The sequence below is a fragment of the Equus quagga genome, chromosome 3 (genome assembly GCF_021613505.1).
Source record: "Equus quagga isolate Etosha38 chromosome 3, UCLA_HA_Equagga_1.0, whole genome shotgun sequence".
In the NCBI taxonomy this organism is placed as follows: domain Eukaryota; kingdom Metazoa; phylum Chordata; class Mammalia; order Perissodactyla; family Equidae; genus Equus; species Equus quagga.
In genome coordinates, this window is record NC_060269.1 from 54,516,326 (window position 1) to 54,531,758 (window position 15,433).

General features: G+C 40.4%; 1 protein-coding gene and 1 pseudogene across 7 annotated transcripts in view; both read right to left on the reverse strand.

Annotated features, from left to right (window-relative positions):
• Positions 1–15,433, reverse strand: part of SH3RF1 (SH3 domain containing ring finger 1) — a 158,230-nt gene that overhangs the window by 113,781 nt on the left and 29,016 nt on the right. The window lies entirely within an intron of this gene.
• On the reverse strand, positions 7,483–8,248 carry LOC124237084 (ATP synthase F(0) complex subunit B1, mitochondrial-like; annotated as a pseudogene).

Below are 15,433 nucleotides of genomic sequence, written 5' to 3' on the forward strand. Positions count from 1 at the left end.
AAAGTGGAATCGTAATCTGAGGATAAATTTCAGTCAGTTTATTGCTTCCCCTGTTAATCTTTCACCTTCTAAAATGCATTTTACAACTAAAAGTGAGAAAGAACTTAGGTTAACAACTCTCTACTTCGTGACACGTTAACTTTTATGGAACATGTTTATTCCCCATGTTCCATCCTGCTCCCCACCACACCTCAAACACACAAGTTCAGCTGAGAAAACTCAATCTAAAATAGAACGTTCTGAGATGCCTATGAGGCCAAATGGGCTGTAGGAAATGCCTGTGTGGACAGCATCCTGGTACTCATGTCGATTTTTATGAGGTGCAGTGTCATACTCCCTGAGGCCTGCCCAGCTGCAGACCTTCAAAAAGGTAAAGCACACACAATATTGCCCCCAACCCCCTTCCCAAGTGGCATCAGTCCTCCAACATGTAGGCCACTTTACGGCACTCCTCCAGGGCCTTCCAGGCATGAAACCTCAAGGAAGGACCCTTCTCTCAGGAAGACACAAAAGAAAACCTATTCAACTAACAGGTAATGGACGCCCACTGAGTGCAAGATGTTGCGCTCCACACATAAGGATAGGAGGATGAAACGGACACTGAGCACGGACCAGCGAGGGAGACGGAAACATAAGCAAATCATCACACCTGCCAGCGAAGGCAGCACAGACAATAAGAAATACTCACAACGTTCTACAAGAGTTCTGAGGAGTTGGCAAGATCAGAGAAGGCATCATGCAAGAGATGGCAGCTGAAAAGGCCCTAAAAGGATGGGTAGGAATTGGAGGGATGAATAGAGTGGACTCTAAATAGGTGAGGAAAGAGGGGACACTACAGCATGAGGGAGGCAAGTCTAAGACATCTGTTCCTTCAGTCGATTCATATCTTAAGCTTATTCCACTCCATGTCCTGAAGTGATTCATATCCAAAAATCACTCAGTTGATAAATGCTTACTGAACACTATGCAGTCACAGGCACAGTTCTAGGTGTTGAGCATACACTGTGAACAAGACAGGCGAGGTCACTGCTCTCATGGAGCTTATTTTCCAGTGAAGAAGACAGACAAACAGATCCACAAATAAATATAAAGGTTAATGTCAGGTAGTGATAAGTACTAGAAGAAAAATAAAGCAGGGTAAGGACACAGTGATTTAGGGGGGTTTCTATAAGAGTGCTCAATGAGAATGTGATATGTTAGCAGAGACCTGAATCAAGTGAGAAAAGAAGTTATTCAACAGAAGAAAGATGGAAAAGCATGTGCAAAGGCCCTGAGGCACAACAGTTTGGCATAGTTTGAACAGTCAGCCAGTTACAAGACTAGCTAGAAGACCAATGTGGCTGGAGTAGAACACTGAAGCAGAGACAGGTAAGAGATGCTGCTGGAAAGGTAAGCAGAGATAAGAATGAGTGTTTCTCAATAAGAACACTACTGTCATTTGGGGCAGGATAACATGGTCTTGCTCCTGCCTAGCATCATGGCCCTTGAGACACTGAATGCCAAATAGTACCATCCTTGTAACAATCAAGGAGCCACCACACATTTCCAAACACTCCTACGGGTGACAGAAAGGGAGCAGTACCTCCCACTGAGAACCACTGAACCAGATTCTGAATGGCCTTGTTGTCATCAATAGTTGATACGATTTTGTTCTAAGTGGAAGGGAGAAGCCACTAGAGAGTTGTGAACAGAGGAAATGGCATATTGTCTATTTCTACAGAGCGATGATCTGAATTTTATTGTTAAAAGATGTCTCTGCCAATTGCATGAAAAACTGACTCTAGGATATAAAAGCAGCCTCAGGGTAACCAGGTACAAGGCTATTGCAGGAATCCAGGAGACTATGACAGCTTGACTGGGGAGGTTACAGCAGAGGTGCTGAAAAGTAGAAAGATTAGGCGTATTTTGAAGACAGAGCCATCAGAATTTGCCTAATGCGGCTTCACCCAGCTGGAACAGCATACTGAAGGGGGAAGTCAAAGATGAGGTTGGAACGGGAAATTGGGGCCGATCACTGAGGGCCTAGAGAGCCAGCCCAAGATATGCAGTCTCATTCCGTAGGGAACAAGGTGCCAAAGGAGGGCTTCACCATGCTCTGAGCAGAGTAACCCCAGAGCAGTGTGCAGACTAAATGGGAAAGAGGAGAGACCGAGAAGAGGGAGCCCAGTTACCGCAGCCCCTGGGGGTACAGGGGGCAGGCTCTGCGCACCGATGAATCCAAAACACATGACAAAGACAAAGGGAGTGCCAGTAAAGGACTGGCTGACCCTGAGTGCACCCTGGGTGACAGAGGGAGGACAGGGCCATGAACAAAGCTAGGCATCAGGGAAAGAGGACAGGAATCGAGAAGAAAGGGAGATGTGCTTCCAGCTTCCGCTTCAGACATGCTGGGTTTGAGTGCCGGCCAACCTCACAGAGAAGAAAGTCAGCTAACTGTGTAGGACTGTGCACTCAGGCACCAGTTAGGGCTGGAGATCACTAGGAGTCATCAGCAAGGTGGTGACCGCTAAAGTCACAAGACTGAACTAGGGTCAGCCCCAGAGAGGTCAGAGAGAAAACCCTGGAGAGAATGCCAGGCACAGGAGAAAGGAAAAGAGCAGTTTCAAGAACCCAGTTGTGTGCAAGAAGGTCAAATGCACAGATGTAAAGAATAAACACTGAGAAAAAGCCACAGGATTTTGTGACTAAGAAGAATCAGGAACTGTCAAGAGGGTACTTTCATCAAGAGAGAAGGGCGACTGCAGAGTGCTAAAGGAAGTGAGTCAGTCTAGGAAATGCAGTCCGGTGTACACTGCCTGCCAAGGCCTGGTCATAAAAGGAAGGATCCAAAAGGCTGGTGGCATGAGGGAGCAGCAATGTGGAGAGGAGGTCGTGAGACTGAGTGTACGTGTGGGTGTCTGGGTGTGTGTCTTAAGGGGGAGAAGTAATTTGAGGAGTTCAAAGAGAAGAATCCAGTGGAAAGGGAGAGACTGAAATTGCAGAACGACAGCATCTACTAAGGAACAGGATAAGAGAAGAGATGGGCGGAGACACGTTACTGTCGGAGAGGAGAAGGGGCACGCCTTCCTCTGGCAGACAAGGGAAGATGGTCAGGCCGTGACCCACAGTGGCTGCCATGTTGCTGACAGCCCCTCTGAATAAAAAAGACTGGAGTCAAGAGTACGTGACACTATGCAGTGGCCCATGAGACAAGGAATAAAGCTATATATAGCAACACACTTCGGATAATCACTTTCAGGAGAAACAATATTCTGACTAATGCCATTATTCTAGCTAATGTCGTGACATCAGAACAACCAAATGTTGTGACTCATAGTTTGTCTCTTTTGTTTAGTGCTCTTAATGTGAATGAAAGAGGTGGGTGGTTAAAGTGCCTTTGGTAAGTGAATGAAGAACCTTCCAGACAACAGAAAACATGCCATATATAAAAGAGTATATTTTGTTTCTGAAATTAATTTAAACTCCTACTTGGTTTGCCTTTCTCAATCACTTGACATTTACCATTCAGTTTTAAATTCATAAATCAAAGGATTGTGCTTTTTACCGCACTTGTCGTGTCTGTATATCAAGTTTTTTACGGGTCACTGTAACACCACTATTCCATAGCAGTGAAAAGCAAAAAATAAAGAACGCTATAACAAGGAAAAATGTGATGGAACTTGACTAAAAAAGGAGCAGGAAAGAACAGAGAACATAGACTCAGTAATTAATGAGATAATGAACCATAGCTCATGCTAACCTGCTTTAACCACCGCTCCCTCCAAAAAAGGGAGGACAGAAAAAGCATAAGCCAGCAGCAAATGTCTTTAGGTCAGGAGCTATTTAAATAATTGGCTAAGATGCACCATCAATTTTACAGGAAACTACTGTAGATAATGAAATATATCTTTGTAACTGTATTTCGTACTGTATGCCAAAATTATCAGTGAAGCTAAAGTCTTATAATAACTGTGATTGGGTGATGAATTGAATGAGTTAAAATAACATTAGTTGCCCCTAATTCTAAACATAAGTTGTACTACCTCAACGACCAAACTGGTTTTAAAAATACATAAAAAAGAATCGAGACGTCAATTAATTCCAATTACAAAATGATAAGAATAAGAAAGAACAAAAACAACAGAATATAACATTAATCAATAACCTATTTTCAAAAAACTCTAAATTTATTAAACACTAAAAAGATTTGAAACGGTAAATGGAAACAAAGAACTATTCCCTATTTGACATATTTCAAAAACGTTCCTCTCGAATAAACTATATCTGTCACCAAATAGTTCATCTTACACTGATAGGTATATGGCAAATGATTCATGGAGACCATCCATGGCAACAAAAATATGTGGTTTTCTTAACAGGTGTCAGGTGTCAAGTTGGAATTTATGCTCTACAGCTTATAATGGAGCCCACAGCAACATAACGTTTCTTTTAAAATCTTAATTAGCATTTTATATTCTCAAGCAACATTTGGCAGGGGTAGCTGGGATCCCTGGGTGTTCCGTAATATCCACACATTATTTATTTTACTATACTACCATATTGATCTATAGTTACTCTCCGTGTGTGCCTTTTTCCACTAGTGGACTGGAAACAATGTGAGAGTAGAGAGACTACACAGCCCTGGCAGCACCACAGTGCCCATCGAGACAGACCCAGCCACTTTTAAGAGGACTGTCAAAGGGCAGTGGGTGAGCTATACCAGAATTTCCCACAGGGAAACAGACCATCCCAGGACCCTGGAGCAGAATCTACTGCATTCCCAAATGCTTCAATGCAGGAAACTCATAAGGAAAACTTTTACAAAATAATGCCACAAGAGTGAATAAAGGAAAGTCCATAAATCCTGTAGTCATGAAGTGATTCTGAATCCCAAATGCCTGATTTGAACTTTACTGAGGATTTTACTTCCTATAAAAGTAACATAATGCCCTTTCAAATCTTATCTTTCTTCAACAAGTTGTCTCACTCTTCCACTTTTTAAACTGTTTCCAGGAGCAGTAAGCAGATCATCATGAATACATATGCTAAATGTATACTTTCCATAAGAACTAAAAATCTGCACTAGACAATACTGGCTGTAAAATCAGGTGATCATCAAATACAGGTAGTCCACCTAAACAGATTTCAGCATACAGGTGTGTTAGTTTTCTATGGCTGCTGTTAGCAAATTACTACAAACGTCGTGGCTTAAAGCGACACAAATTTGTTATACCACAGTTCTGGAGGTCGAAGTCTAAAATGGGTCTCACTGAGCTAAAATTAAGGTGTCAGCAGGACTGCATTCCTTTCTGAATGCTCTGGGAAGAATCCATTCTCTTGCCTTTACCAGCTTATACAGGTTGCCTGCATTCTTTGGCTCATGGGTCCTCCTTCCATCTTCAAAGCCAGCAACAGCGGGTTAAGTCTTTCTCACCTGGCATCTCTCTACCTTCTTCTCTGCTCCCCTCTTCCACTACTAAAGGCCCACGTGATTATACCAGACCCATCTAAATACTCTAGGATCATCTCCTCATCTCAAGGGCAGCTGATTAGCAATCTTAAGCTCCGTTTGCCATGTAACAACATATTCACAGGTTACAGGGAGAGAATGTGGACACACTTGGGGGAAGCGGACATTATTCCACCTGCCACAATTTGTAATCATCTATTAGTACATACACCATTTCAGTTTTTCATACAGACACATACACACTATATCTACACTCAAAAAAATTGTTTGAATTTCCCTGTCCTACTTTAGGAATTCTAGACTAACTCTGCTGAATAGCTCCACAAACATCTCTTATAACTTTACAGTGTTAAAATCTTATTTTTTAAAAAAATCTGCTCTTGAAAGAAATTCCAGATGGTTCCAAGAGTGCAAACCAAAAAATGTCTTACTTTGATTAAAAATAATAATAATAAAAGCACCACCAGAAGAGCTGTTTTAGGTTCACAAATGGTTTGATATCTACCATAATTCCATTTCAGGGCTTATTCTGGAAGAGGCCTTAAGGCTCCTGTCCGTAGTTATAATTCACTCTGCTATAGGCAAGCTGACCTATGGCTACACTTTTCTTAAGGCAATTTTACTTTATCTCAAAAGAGTGAGTTTTTCCAGAAACTCTCAAGGTCTCCAGTGAACCAAAGATATCTGAACTCTGTCTCAACTGTCACTGCTTTCCAATAAAAATAAATCATGATTTTAATTCCAACCTCGGTTGTGGGAAAATGGACTCATCCTTACATTCTCCTTCTTTTATTAAATGAAGAGACTTACATAGAATAATTAAAATATTTGAATTTAATTAAGAATGCTTCTTTTGTCAACCTCAGTTCAATCCTCTAATACTTCTGCTGGCCACTTTCTTTAAATAATTATCAAAGGAACAATTTCTGAATCTTCAAAACAGCAACTTAAACAGTAATAATTTATTCTAAAATACATGACCCTTTTGTTCCCCAAACTGACTGTGTTCCTTGGCACTCTTGGAAATGTGTACTGGTGTACCTCAAAACAAAACAAAACAAAAAACCCTATTATGGTCACATACATTTGGGAAAGGATGTATACTATACTCTCCTTTTAGAAGATTACAATGAACATTCACTGTTTAAAACTCTTAACAAGTCCCAAAGCACTGAAATTTCTAACTGTTCAGCATCATTGTTTTCAGAAGGTTTTCCTAACACCCCTCTAAATATCCTGGGTTGAGGCAGGAGAGTGACAAGAGAAAGCTAATGTAGAGAGTAACTCCACAGAGCATTACTTACTGAGCACTGAAAGCATTCTCTTCACAGCTGGGAACAAAACCAACCCCTGAGAGTTTATAAGATATATGTGCAAACGTCAAATGTAGAATCAAGGCCAAATTGCAACTATGAGTAAGATTTACTTGAAACAACAAATATAAAAATGTACTGTAACCTCTAATTGTACTTACATGGATGGATCATTTAAAAGAAAAAATGTTTAACTCAATATGACTTTAAATGAACCAAATCTAAACAAACCATACCACGTTTATAGTCAAAATGTATCTCATTCAAAATGCTGGCCCTCAAATAGAGCCATCGATGTTTCATCCACTCTATCTAAGCAACAGATTAATAAAAGGCATTTCAAACATTTCTTTTCTTCATCCACTGAGTTAATAAGAAATAATTTTCAACTGTCACTTTATTGCAGCATGGTAGAATTAAGTACAAATTTAAACTACTATTTGGTAATCTTTAGTCAAGCGCCAAATTTTATAAAAAGCAAACTGCTTATTCAAAAGTGATCATGGAACAACTCAAAATGCAGAGCAAGAAGGATGAGAAATATCTCGCCAGCCAATGGATTATTTTAATTCTCTCACTATATGAAACTCAAACTTTTCATTTTTAGGAAAGGGAAACTATAACTTCAGGAGACAGCAATACAGAAATATTTTGTCATATAGACTAGTGTCCATTTACTCAGCCAACTGTTGCTGGCTGTCTCAACTGGGAGAGATGCTTTTACAGAACTGGCTGTGCTTGAGCCTTCTTTGAGCTGATTTAGATCTGAAACGCACTTGGCTATTGTCTCCTTTTCCTGCTGTGAGGAGGTGCTCTGTACCACGTGATTCTCCACCCACTTTATCATGTGCTCTTGTTCCTTCAACGCATCATATTCTGCAGGGAGATATGATAGTCTAGGCAATTCTTTACTTCCTGTGTACTCCAGGCAGCGTTCCTAGTGAGTACCCTCTGAGGCCATAGCAATGTTATTCCTCTGGAGATCAAAAAGGTAATGGAGCTTTTGAACCAGTGCCTGCCGTGACTTCTCCAGATCAGTCGCAGCCTGGATGTGTTTGATGGAAGCCTGCTTCACCTCTTGTAGTTGGGCCATTTTTTTTTTCAACATGTTTCTCAGCAAATTCTCCAATAGAGGCACCATATTTTTTAATTACTTAAGACAAGAAACTCTATTGTTGGTATGGCAGAGATGGTCTCTGGAGTAATCACATATATTTCTTTGGAGAGAAAATATAAGACAAGCCCAGTTCTGAGCATATAGGGTCCTGTTGTACCGGTTTTAGGATAAAGAAACTGGAAGAATTCCTGAGGGATCGGCCCCAAAAGAACTTTTCCTCCATATTCAGGAAGACGTGGTACAGCAGCAAGACTTGGCTGCCCCGTGTGAAAGATCCTTGTTGCCTGCAATACCCCTGGACCAAGAAGGGCTGTGTTCCTCAGAGGTGGCTGCTGTGGTGGCAGCAGAAAGTACCATGCGGGACAGCATGCTCAGCAAGGGTCCAGGCACCAGTATAAGCGTCCCAGTGACCAGGACAGGAGAATCTGTCAGGGACAGGAACAAGATGGTGGCTCCAGAAAATTTCTTTTAAATGGTTTTCACCTGTTTTTCAATAAAATTCTACAAATATTTCCAATCTAAATTAAAAATCTCAACTTTAAGCTTAAAATAGTAAGTATTAATTATTCAAATATTACTGACTTCCCTTTTTAAAAAAAATGCTCTAAAGATGAGATACACTTCTTTAAGTTTATGGATGTTAAGTAAAAACAATATACTAGGCTCAAGAGGTTGACAAACAGTGTCTTTGACTGTCCTGTTCCTGTGAGGTGGTAAGATCCAGTGTAAAACCCACAAGCACTGGGGCCTGGGGTGGGATCCCAGCTCTGCCTCGCAGCAGCTGTGTGCCCTGGGCTTACTTACTTGCTCAGTCCCACGTGTCTTCATTTATAAATGGGAGAGGGTAATAACACCTATCTCATGGGGTTGTTATGAGAATTAACTGAGTTAATATGCCAAGCACTTAACATAGTACTGGCACGTGGGCATTCAATGAATGTGTCCCGTTTCTATATTATGGTTGCTTTTACTACAGTCTATCTAATGTTTTACTGCCTCACATTTGTTATTCATAAATAAAAAGGAAAATAAATTTCTCTTACACTCAAGATTCTAAACTGCCAAGACTGGATTTGCCCCGAGCTGTGACAGGATACTTACTCCTCCACCAACTACCCATTACCACCAAAACACCCATTTCTATTCCCATCAGAGTCCTGGACAATCAATGCCTTTTTCTACTTCTGCCTGAACCATTTCTCTTCAATTACTGATTCATTCAACTATATTCATCAAATACCTACTACACGTCAGGCACTATTTGACATTGGAAATACAAAGATATATAGATATCAGGTCCTGTTTTTAAAATGCTATTAGTCTAGAAGAAACATGAAAAAAAAATATTTCAACAGTTTAAAAAATTCTAGAATGGAAATATATCCAAGACACAGTAGAGTACTGGCAAAAAAGAAGGCCTGAGTGCCAGGCCAGGGAGCTGGTCAGGTGGTCAAAGAGGGTAGAGGTGATGGCCTGCACAAAGGCAGATATGCAGCAACTGGTTCAGAGTATCCTAAATACTGGACGGCCAGTGAGGGCGCTTGTAAGGACCTGTAAGGTAAGAGTAAGTGGATGGCTCTTGTAGACTGTGCTAAAATTTTGGCACTTTATTCTCTATTCAATAGAGGGTTCTGAAGAGATTTACACAGGAGAGTGAGTGTTTAGATTCACATTTAGGAAGATCACTATAGCAACGTGGAGAACAAAACAGTGGAGGTAGAAACTAGAAAATACAGCTAGACCAAGTCATCGAGCTTCATGATTTCCATAGTGCCTTCAAAATTCATTCATTCTTACAATGACTTTATGTTAGGTGGGCATTATTACCCCTACTGAATGTCGGAAACTGACCTTCAACAGGATCCAAAGACTAGCCCAAGGTCAGATAATAATGATGAAATAATAGCTAAAATGGACCCTTGAATCCAGGTCTTCTCACTCCACTGACCCTTTCTCCTTAACCCCTTGAAGTTAAAATAAAAGGCAAACTTTGGTCATATCACATCCTAGAGTAGTAGGGGAGCTGGTTTAGCCAGGGCAAATGAACTGAACCTGACTAAGATGCTTTCTGATTGAAACAACATAGTACCTACATCATAGCTATTTAAAATGAAGTTGATTCAGTAAATTTTTATAAACTGTGCTTTAGTCCTGAAAGTTGGCTGCTACTAGATATTTTTTACCCTTCTTTGGTGATATGCTCAAACACCCAAATAAGGCTCATGCCCATCAAACTTAAATTAAGCAGGACTTTAGTTTAATCCCTAAACTCCAAACATGATATAATTTACAAATCTGACCAATGGTAGAAACTGCCCGGTTGTAAATATTAAGTCTTAATATGTAGCAGATTATAATAAAACTCTGATTTACTCCAAATAGTTGGTAAATGGGATGTTCTAGTTAATTTAATATTCTGATTATCTGGAAGTTAACAGGTAGTCTATATATCATAGAAGAATTAACTAATTTTCAAAAAATTAGAATAAAGTAATTTAAAATTAAAACCATACTGAGTATGATTATTCATCAGTCTTCATTTTAACAACTAATGATAACTAACATTTATTGAAAGCTTACCATGGGGCAGGTAGTCTTCTAAGTTTTTTTAATCTATTAACTCATTGCATTACACTTTTCCTCATTAACTCATTGGTAAACAAGAATTGTCATTTTAAGTCATGAAAAATAAATCTACTTATTTTAGTTTCTTTTTTTTTTTTTTGGTGGTTTGGCTTCTGGAAAAGTGCAAGTTATATTTCACCACAATAATTCATTGACTGATTTTCTTCATAGCCTCCAGATAATGAGCAGCGTAATCAGCAAACCACCTCCCTCTACCCTATTATTTCACAGAACCATTACTCTTTCTTACTTGTCAGCTCTGTCCTTACAAGCTGACATTTCATTAAGAGACGTAATTGAAAATCTAGCTTTCAGGTAACTCTGAGGGTCTTCCTTCCCCCTCAATTTCTCTATTTCTACCCCTGCCCCAGAGCAGCCGTAAAACATATTCTGTCCCTGCCAGTTACCATCTGCTTCCCCATCAGGTACTCCAACTCTTCTCCAACTGTCATTCTGATTCTCTGATTCTCTCTCTGTCCCTAAAGCTGAAAAGTACTCCTGGTTTGTTGTTCTTCTGTCCCCACCTCACTCTGCTAAACCTGTCCATTTAGTCCATCTGAACAACTCCCTGAGAAAACAATGTCCTCGTCCAAATTTACTCTAAAGCAGGGGTTCTCCTCTGGGTGCATTCCCTCCCCTGCCCCCACCGGAAAACATTTGGTAATGCCAAATTCTTTATTGTCCTACTGGTCAGGAGGAGGGAATTGGAGTGGAGTGTGCCACTGGCATCTAGTGGGTACATTTCAGGGATGCTGCTAAATATCCTACAGTGCACAGAACAAGCCCGCACAGAAAAAGGATTATCTAGCCCAAAATGTCAATGGTGTGAGGTTGAGAAACCCTGATCTAGAATATGATCTCAGATCAAGTACCACAATCTTCCACTTCTCACAGGAAGCAAATTAACACGTAACTCTTCCAATATACTGCCACAGTGGTTAAAGAACATAGTTTGGGGGAAGAACATTTACTATACCTACACAGAGATATCCTAATAGCTGCTTTCACGGGTGAGGATGAATTAACACGCTTTGAACACTAGACTTCTCATTTAATAGACTTTGCTCTACCTCCCAGCACAGCTTTGCTAGAAGGAGCTGCCCGGCAGTGTTTGGAAATAGCCTCATGCTATTTCCAATAGGTCATTACAAGGAGACTGACTACAACAGGAATCTACCTGCACTCTCAGGATTCCTTCTAATTCAAGCAATCCCCAGTAAATTGATTTCTGTTTCTAACTCCGAGTTTCTCAACCTTGGTACAACTGACATTGGGACCTGATCATTCTTCGTTGGGGAAGGTGGCCTGTCCAGTGCATTGTAGGATGTTTAGCAACATCTCTGGCCTCTGCTCTAACTAGATGACAGTAGGGCCACCTCCTCCAGTTCAGTATGACAAATGTCTCCAGACATTGCCAGATGTCCCCTGGGGGACAAAATCACTCCCAAGCCCCCACTGACAACCACTGTTCTAGAGCTCAAAAAAATCCTCTAAGTCTTCCACATCTCGATTTTCATATATTAGGTTTGCTGGGTACAAACATATTTAATAACTAAATCAATAAGTTCTTTTACGTTGAGATTCTCAAAACAGGATTCCTTCTATAATCCCACTGTGGAAAACAAGACTTAGTATAACACTTCTCTAATTCTAATGAACACAAACGGAAATTTATAAACACTGAACTGTACCCAAGCATTATGACTGTCTCGTTTACACAGTAACAGTGATATCCTTGTAGCCTAACCTGGTCATCAAACATTTTTGCTTATAGTTAAGTTTGTAGAGATGTCACTTACTCTGCGGCATGACAAAATTCATAATAAAAAATAGTTGCTAACATTTATTCAATATTTACTATGGATTTCATACTTGCTATTTAATACCAATACACACACAATTTTAAAAATCCCTTTCAATGATACAGTAACTCTATATGATAGGTGCTATTACTATTCCCATTTAAATATGAGGCAGTTAAAGCACAGAGCAGTTAAGTAACTCACCCAAGGTCACACAGGTAATCTGTTACAGAGCTGGCATTCCAATCCAAGCAGCCTAACTCCAGAATCCATGTTCTTACCTATCATGCTACACTCCTCCTCATATCATAGCATGCCATATTAATAATTACAAATCATATAGTAAGGAGCAGATTATAGGTGAATTTTACTTAATTTCAATGATACGTCCTCTGCATCTTAAGTGACGAAACTGTTCTGGAAAATATATGCCTTAGGATATTTGCCATGTGTCTTCTTCAGTTATGGTCATTGTGCTCTAGGAATGGCACAGCCTGTGTAGCTGGACTGCCTGGATTCCAGTCCTGGCTGCACCACTGTGGTAATTATTAGGGCTGTTCACAAACAGTCCAATTCTTCTCTGCCCCTGGGCACATGGCAGGACTGTGCGTCCCTACTTCCTTTAAATGGAGTCATGGCCAAGTGACTTGGTTTGGACAACGAAATGTGAGAAGTAAAATGTGTCACTTCCAGGTGGAAGCTTTCAAAGCCAGAGCTTGACTCACCAGTTTCCTTCCTAGCAGTACGTGTTGAGAGGGAGCCTTTGTCAGCCTGGGTCTGTGAGTAACTGCCATGAGTACAGTGCCCCTGGATCCCATCTGGACATGGATCATGAGTGAGAAAGAAGTCTTTGCAGCATTCAGTCTCTCAAATTTATGGGTTGTTACTATACCATAGCTTAAGTATTCTAAATGATACAGTTACTTATTAGCTGTACCACAAACAAGTTACTTAACCTCTCTGTGTCTATTCCCCATCTGTGAAATTGGGATAATAATAGCAACTACCTCATAGTGTTGCTGTGAGAAGGAAACAAGTTAATACACGTAAAGCACTTAGAACATTGCCTGGCAAACAGCAAGAAGCTACTATTTATTCTAAATACTTCCATATAAGTTAACTCATCATCACTGTGGTCATGGGTCTCTACAATAGAGCAATGGCTATGTGAATATGTATATTGTTTCTTATTATTCTAACAATACAATGCTAAATATGTAGACTCAAAAGCTAACGAATAATTTACTGACAGGCATAAAAACTGAGTAACAAAATCCAGGATCTCCTCTGCTACAAAACGAAGAGGAGAAAAAGAAAGAATATAGAAGAGAGATGACTGTATTTAACCAGCCCAATTTTTGCTTCTGCCTCATCCTCCGCCAGTAATACACATATAAACAAACACAAACACACATACACACATACGCTCTTCTCAATGAACAGATTTAATTTGCCAGCCAACTAGAAAGAGATTCATTGGAAGGAGCCAAAAATGTGGTGCCAACTGGCTGTGTGACATGCACAGTAATGTCTGCTAATGAACCGGCACCTGACGTCTAGTAGCCAGGAATAAAATAAGCAGAGAGAAAAGGAGTGGTGTGATGTGGAAAACCAACCTGGAATGTTCCTAGACACAGAGTGAAGGTGATTTGGTTGGGAAGAGGGTCACGCTTAACATCACAGAACATTTTAAAGAACATAACCATCCAAAAGTGATTCATAACCATCACCAGGTGCTTCTTTACTCAAGAGAGAAGTAAAACTGACTGAGAGGAGAAATAGTTGCATATGTCCAGAAGGTGGTTGCCCACATCAACAACTAGCAGGCTACAAATACTAGATTCTGAAGTCTTTACCAGATATAATTTTGGTGAAGAAAATAGAGGAGGACTATCTTAAAGGTTGAGAGAAGAACGAGAAGAACCACACTTACATATTGAAAAAATATCCTACTCTATCGAAAAGAAAAGAAAGAACCTAGTCTGGGGGCTGGTGTAATGTACATGTGGAGTTTCACATATTTTGTAATGCAGATTTGAATGATAAGGCCCCCAATGTGGCTCATGGGAGGGAACCATACATGCAACTGAGTCACATATAGAGTGAGGAAACGCAGTGATGAAACGCGGGAAGCGTGGTTATGGCGAGTTATGGAGTTTTGAAAAAATTAAGGAGCGTGCCCTGAGACCAGAAAGGTCAGCAAGAAGATACAAGATAATGAAGATGAAGGTCAGACGGATATGTATTACTGATAAGGATTTAGTAATAAGACTGAAGAGAGAGAATACCCTATAGTCTTAATCAAGAAACAGGAAATAAGCTTATTCGAGACCTGTGGTTCTTACCATTTTTGGGTTACGCAGCCCTACAAGAGTCTGAGGAAAGTGTGTGGACTCTCTCTCCAGAAAAAAAAAAAAAAAAATGATGTACACACAGAATTCTTCATACAAACTCAAAAGAAAGAAAAAAATATCAGGGGTTTCTGGACGCTCTAGATTTATGTGAAAGGTCAAGGAGAAGAAATGAGGAAATGGAATAGAAACTTCCTCTCCTAGGAACTAAAAGATGGGAAGTCAACATCAACAGTTTGACCTGAGATTGAACATCAGAACAAAGAGAAGAGCTGACTGGACTACACGTCCTCTGTACGCCCTCGATCACCATTCCAAGACACATTTAGAAAAATGCTGCTCAAATATCGTACTTTTTTCTATACTACAATTGGCGAGAAATGACAACACTGAGGCTAAAGGTTAAAAAAAAAAGTTGAAAACTGAGAGTATCTCCAAGCTTGTCCAGAATTGGGACAGAAACCCAAGTCCAGCCTGCGCTGGTAAAATTCATCACAGCAGAGAGGAAAGGGGCCTCCCAGGTGTCCTGGGAGTGAAAAGGTAAGGGGAATTCCAAACCTGGCCAAAAGAAAGGAGGCCCCATAAACCGTTTTCACCACTATGAAGAAGACAGAATGTTAAGCTGTCATGGAGACTCTGCTGCCCTCCCAATGTACCAACACCACAAATCTACGGGACATCTCTGTTCCAAACATACAGGACATTCTTACAGATCTGTCCTAACAGATGCCTGTGGGGCTGAAAAGGCTGAGAATTATGGACTCACGTCTATCAGG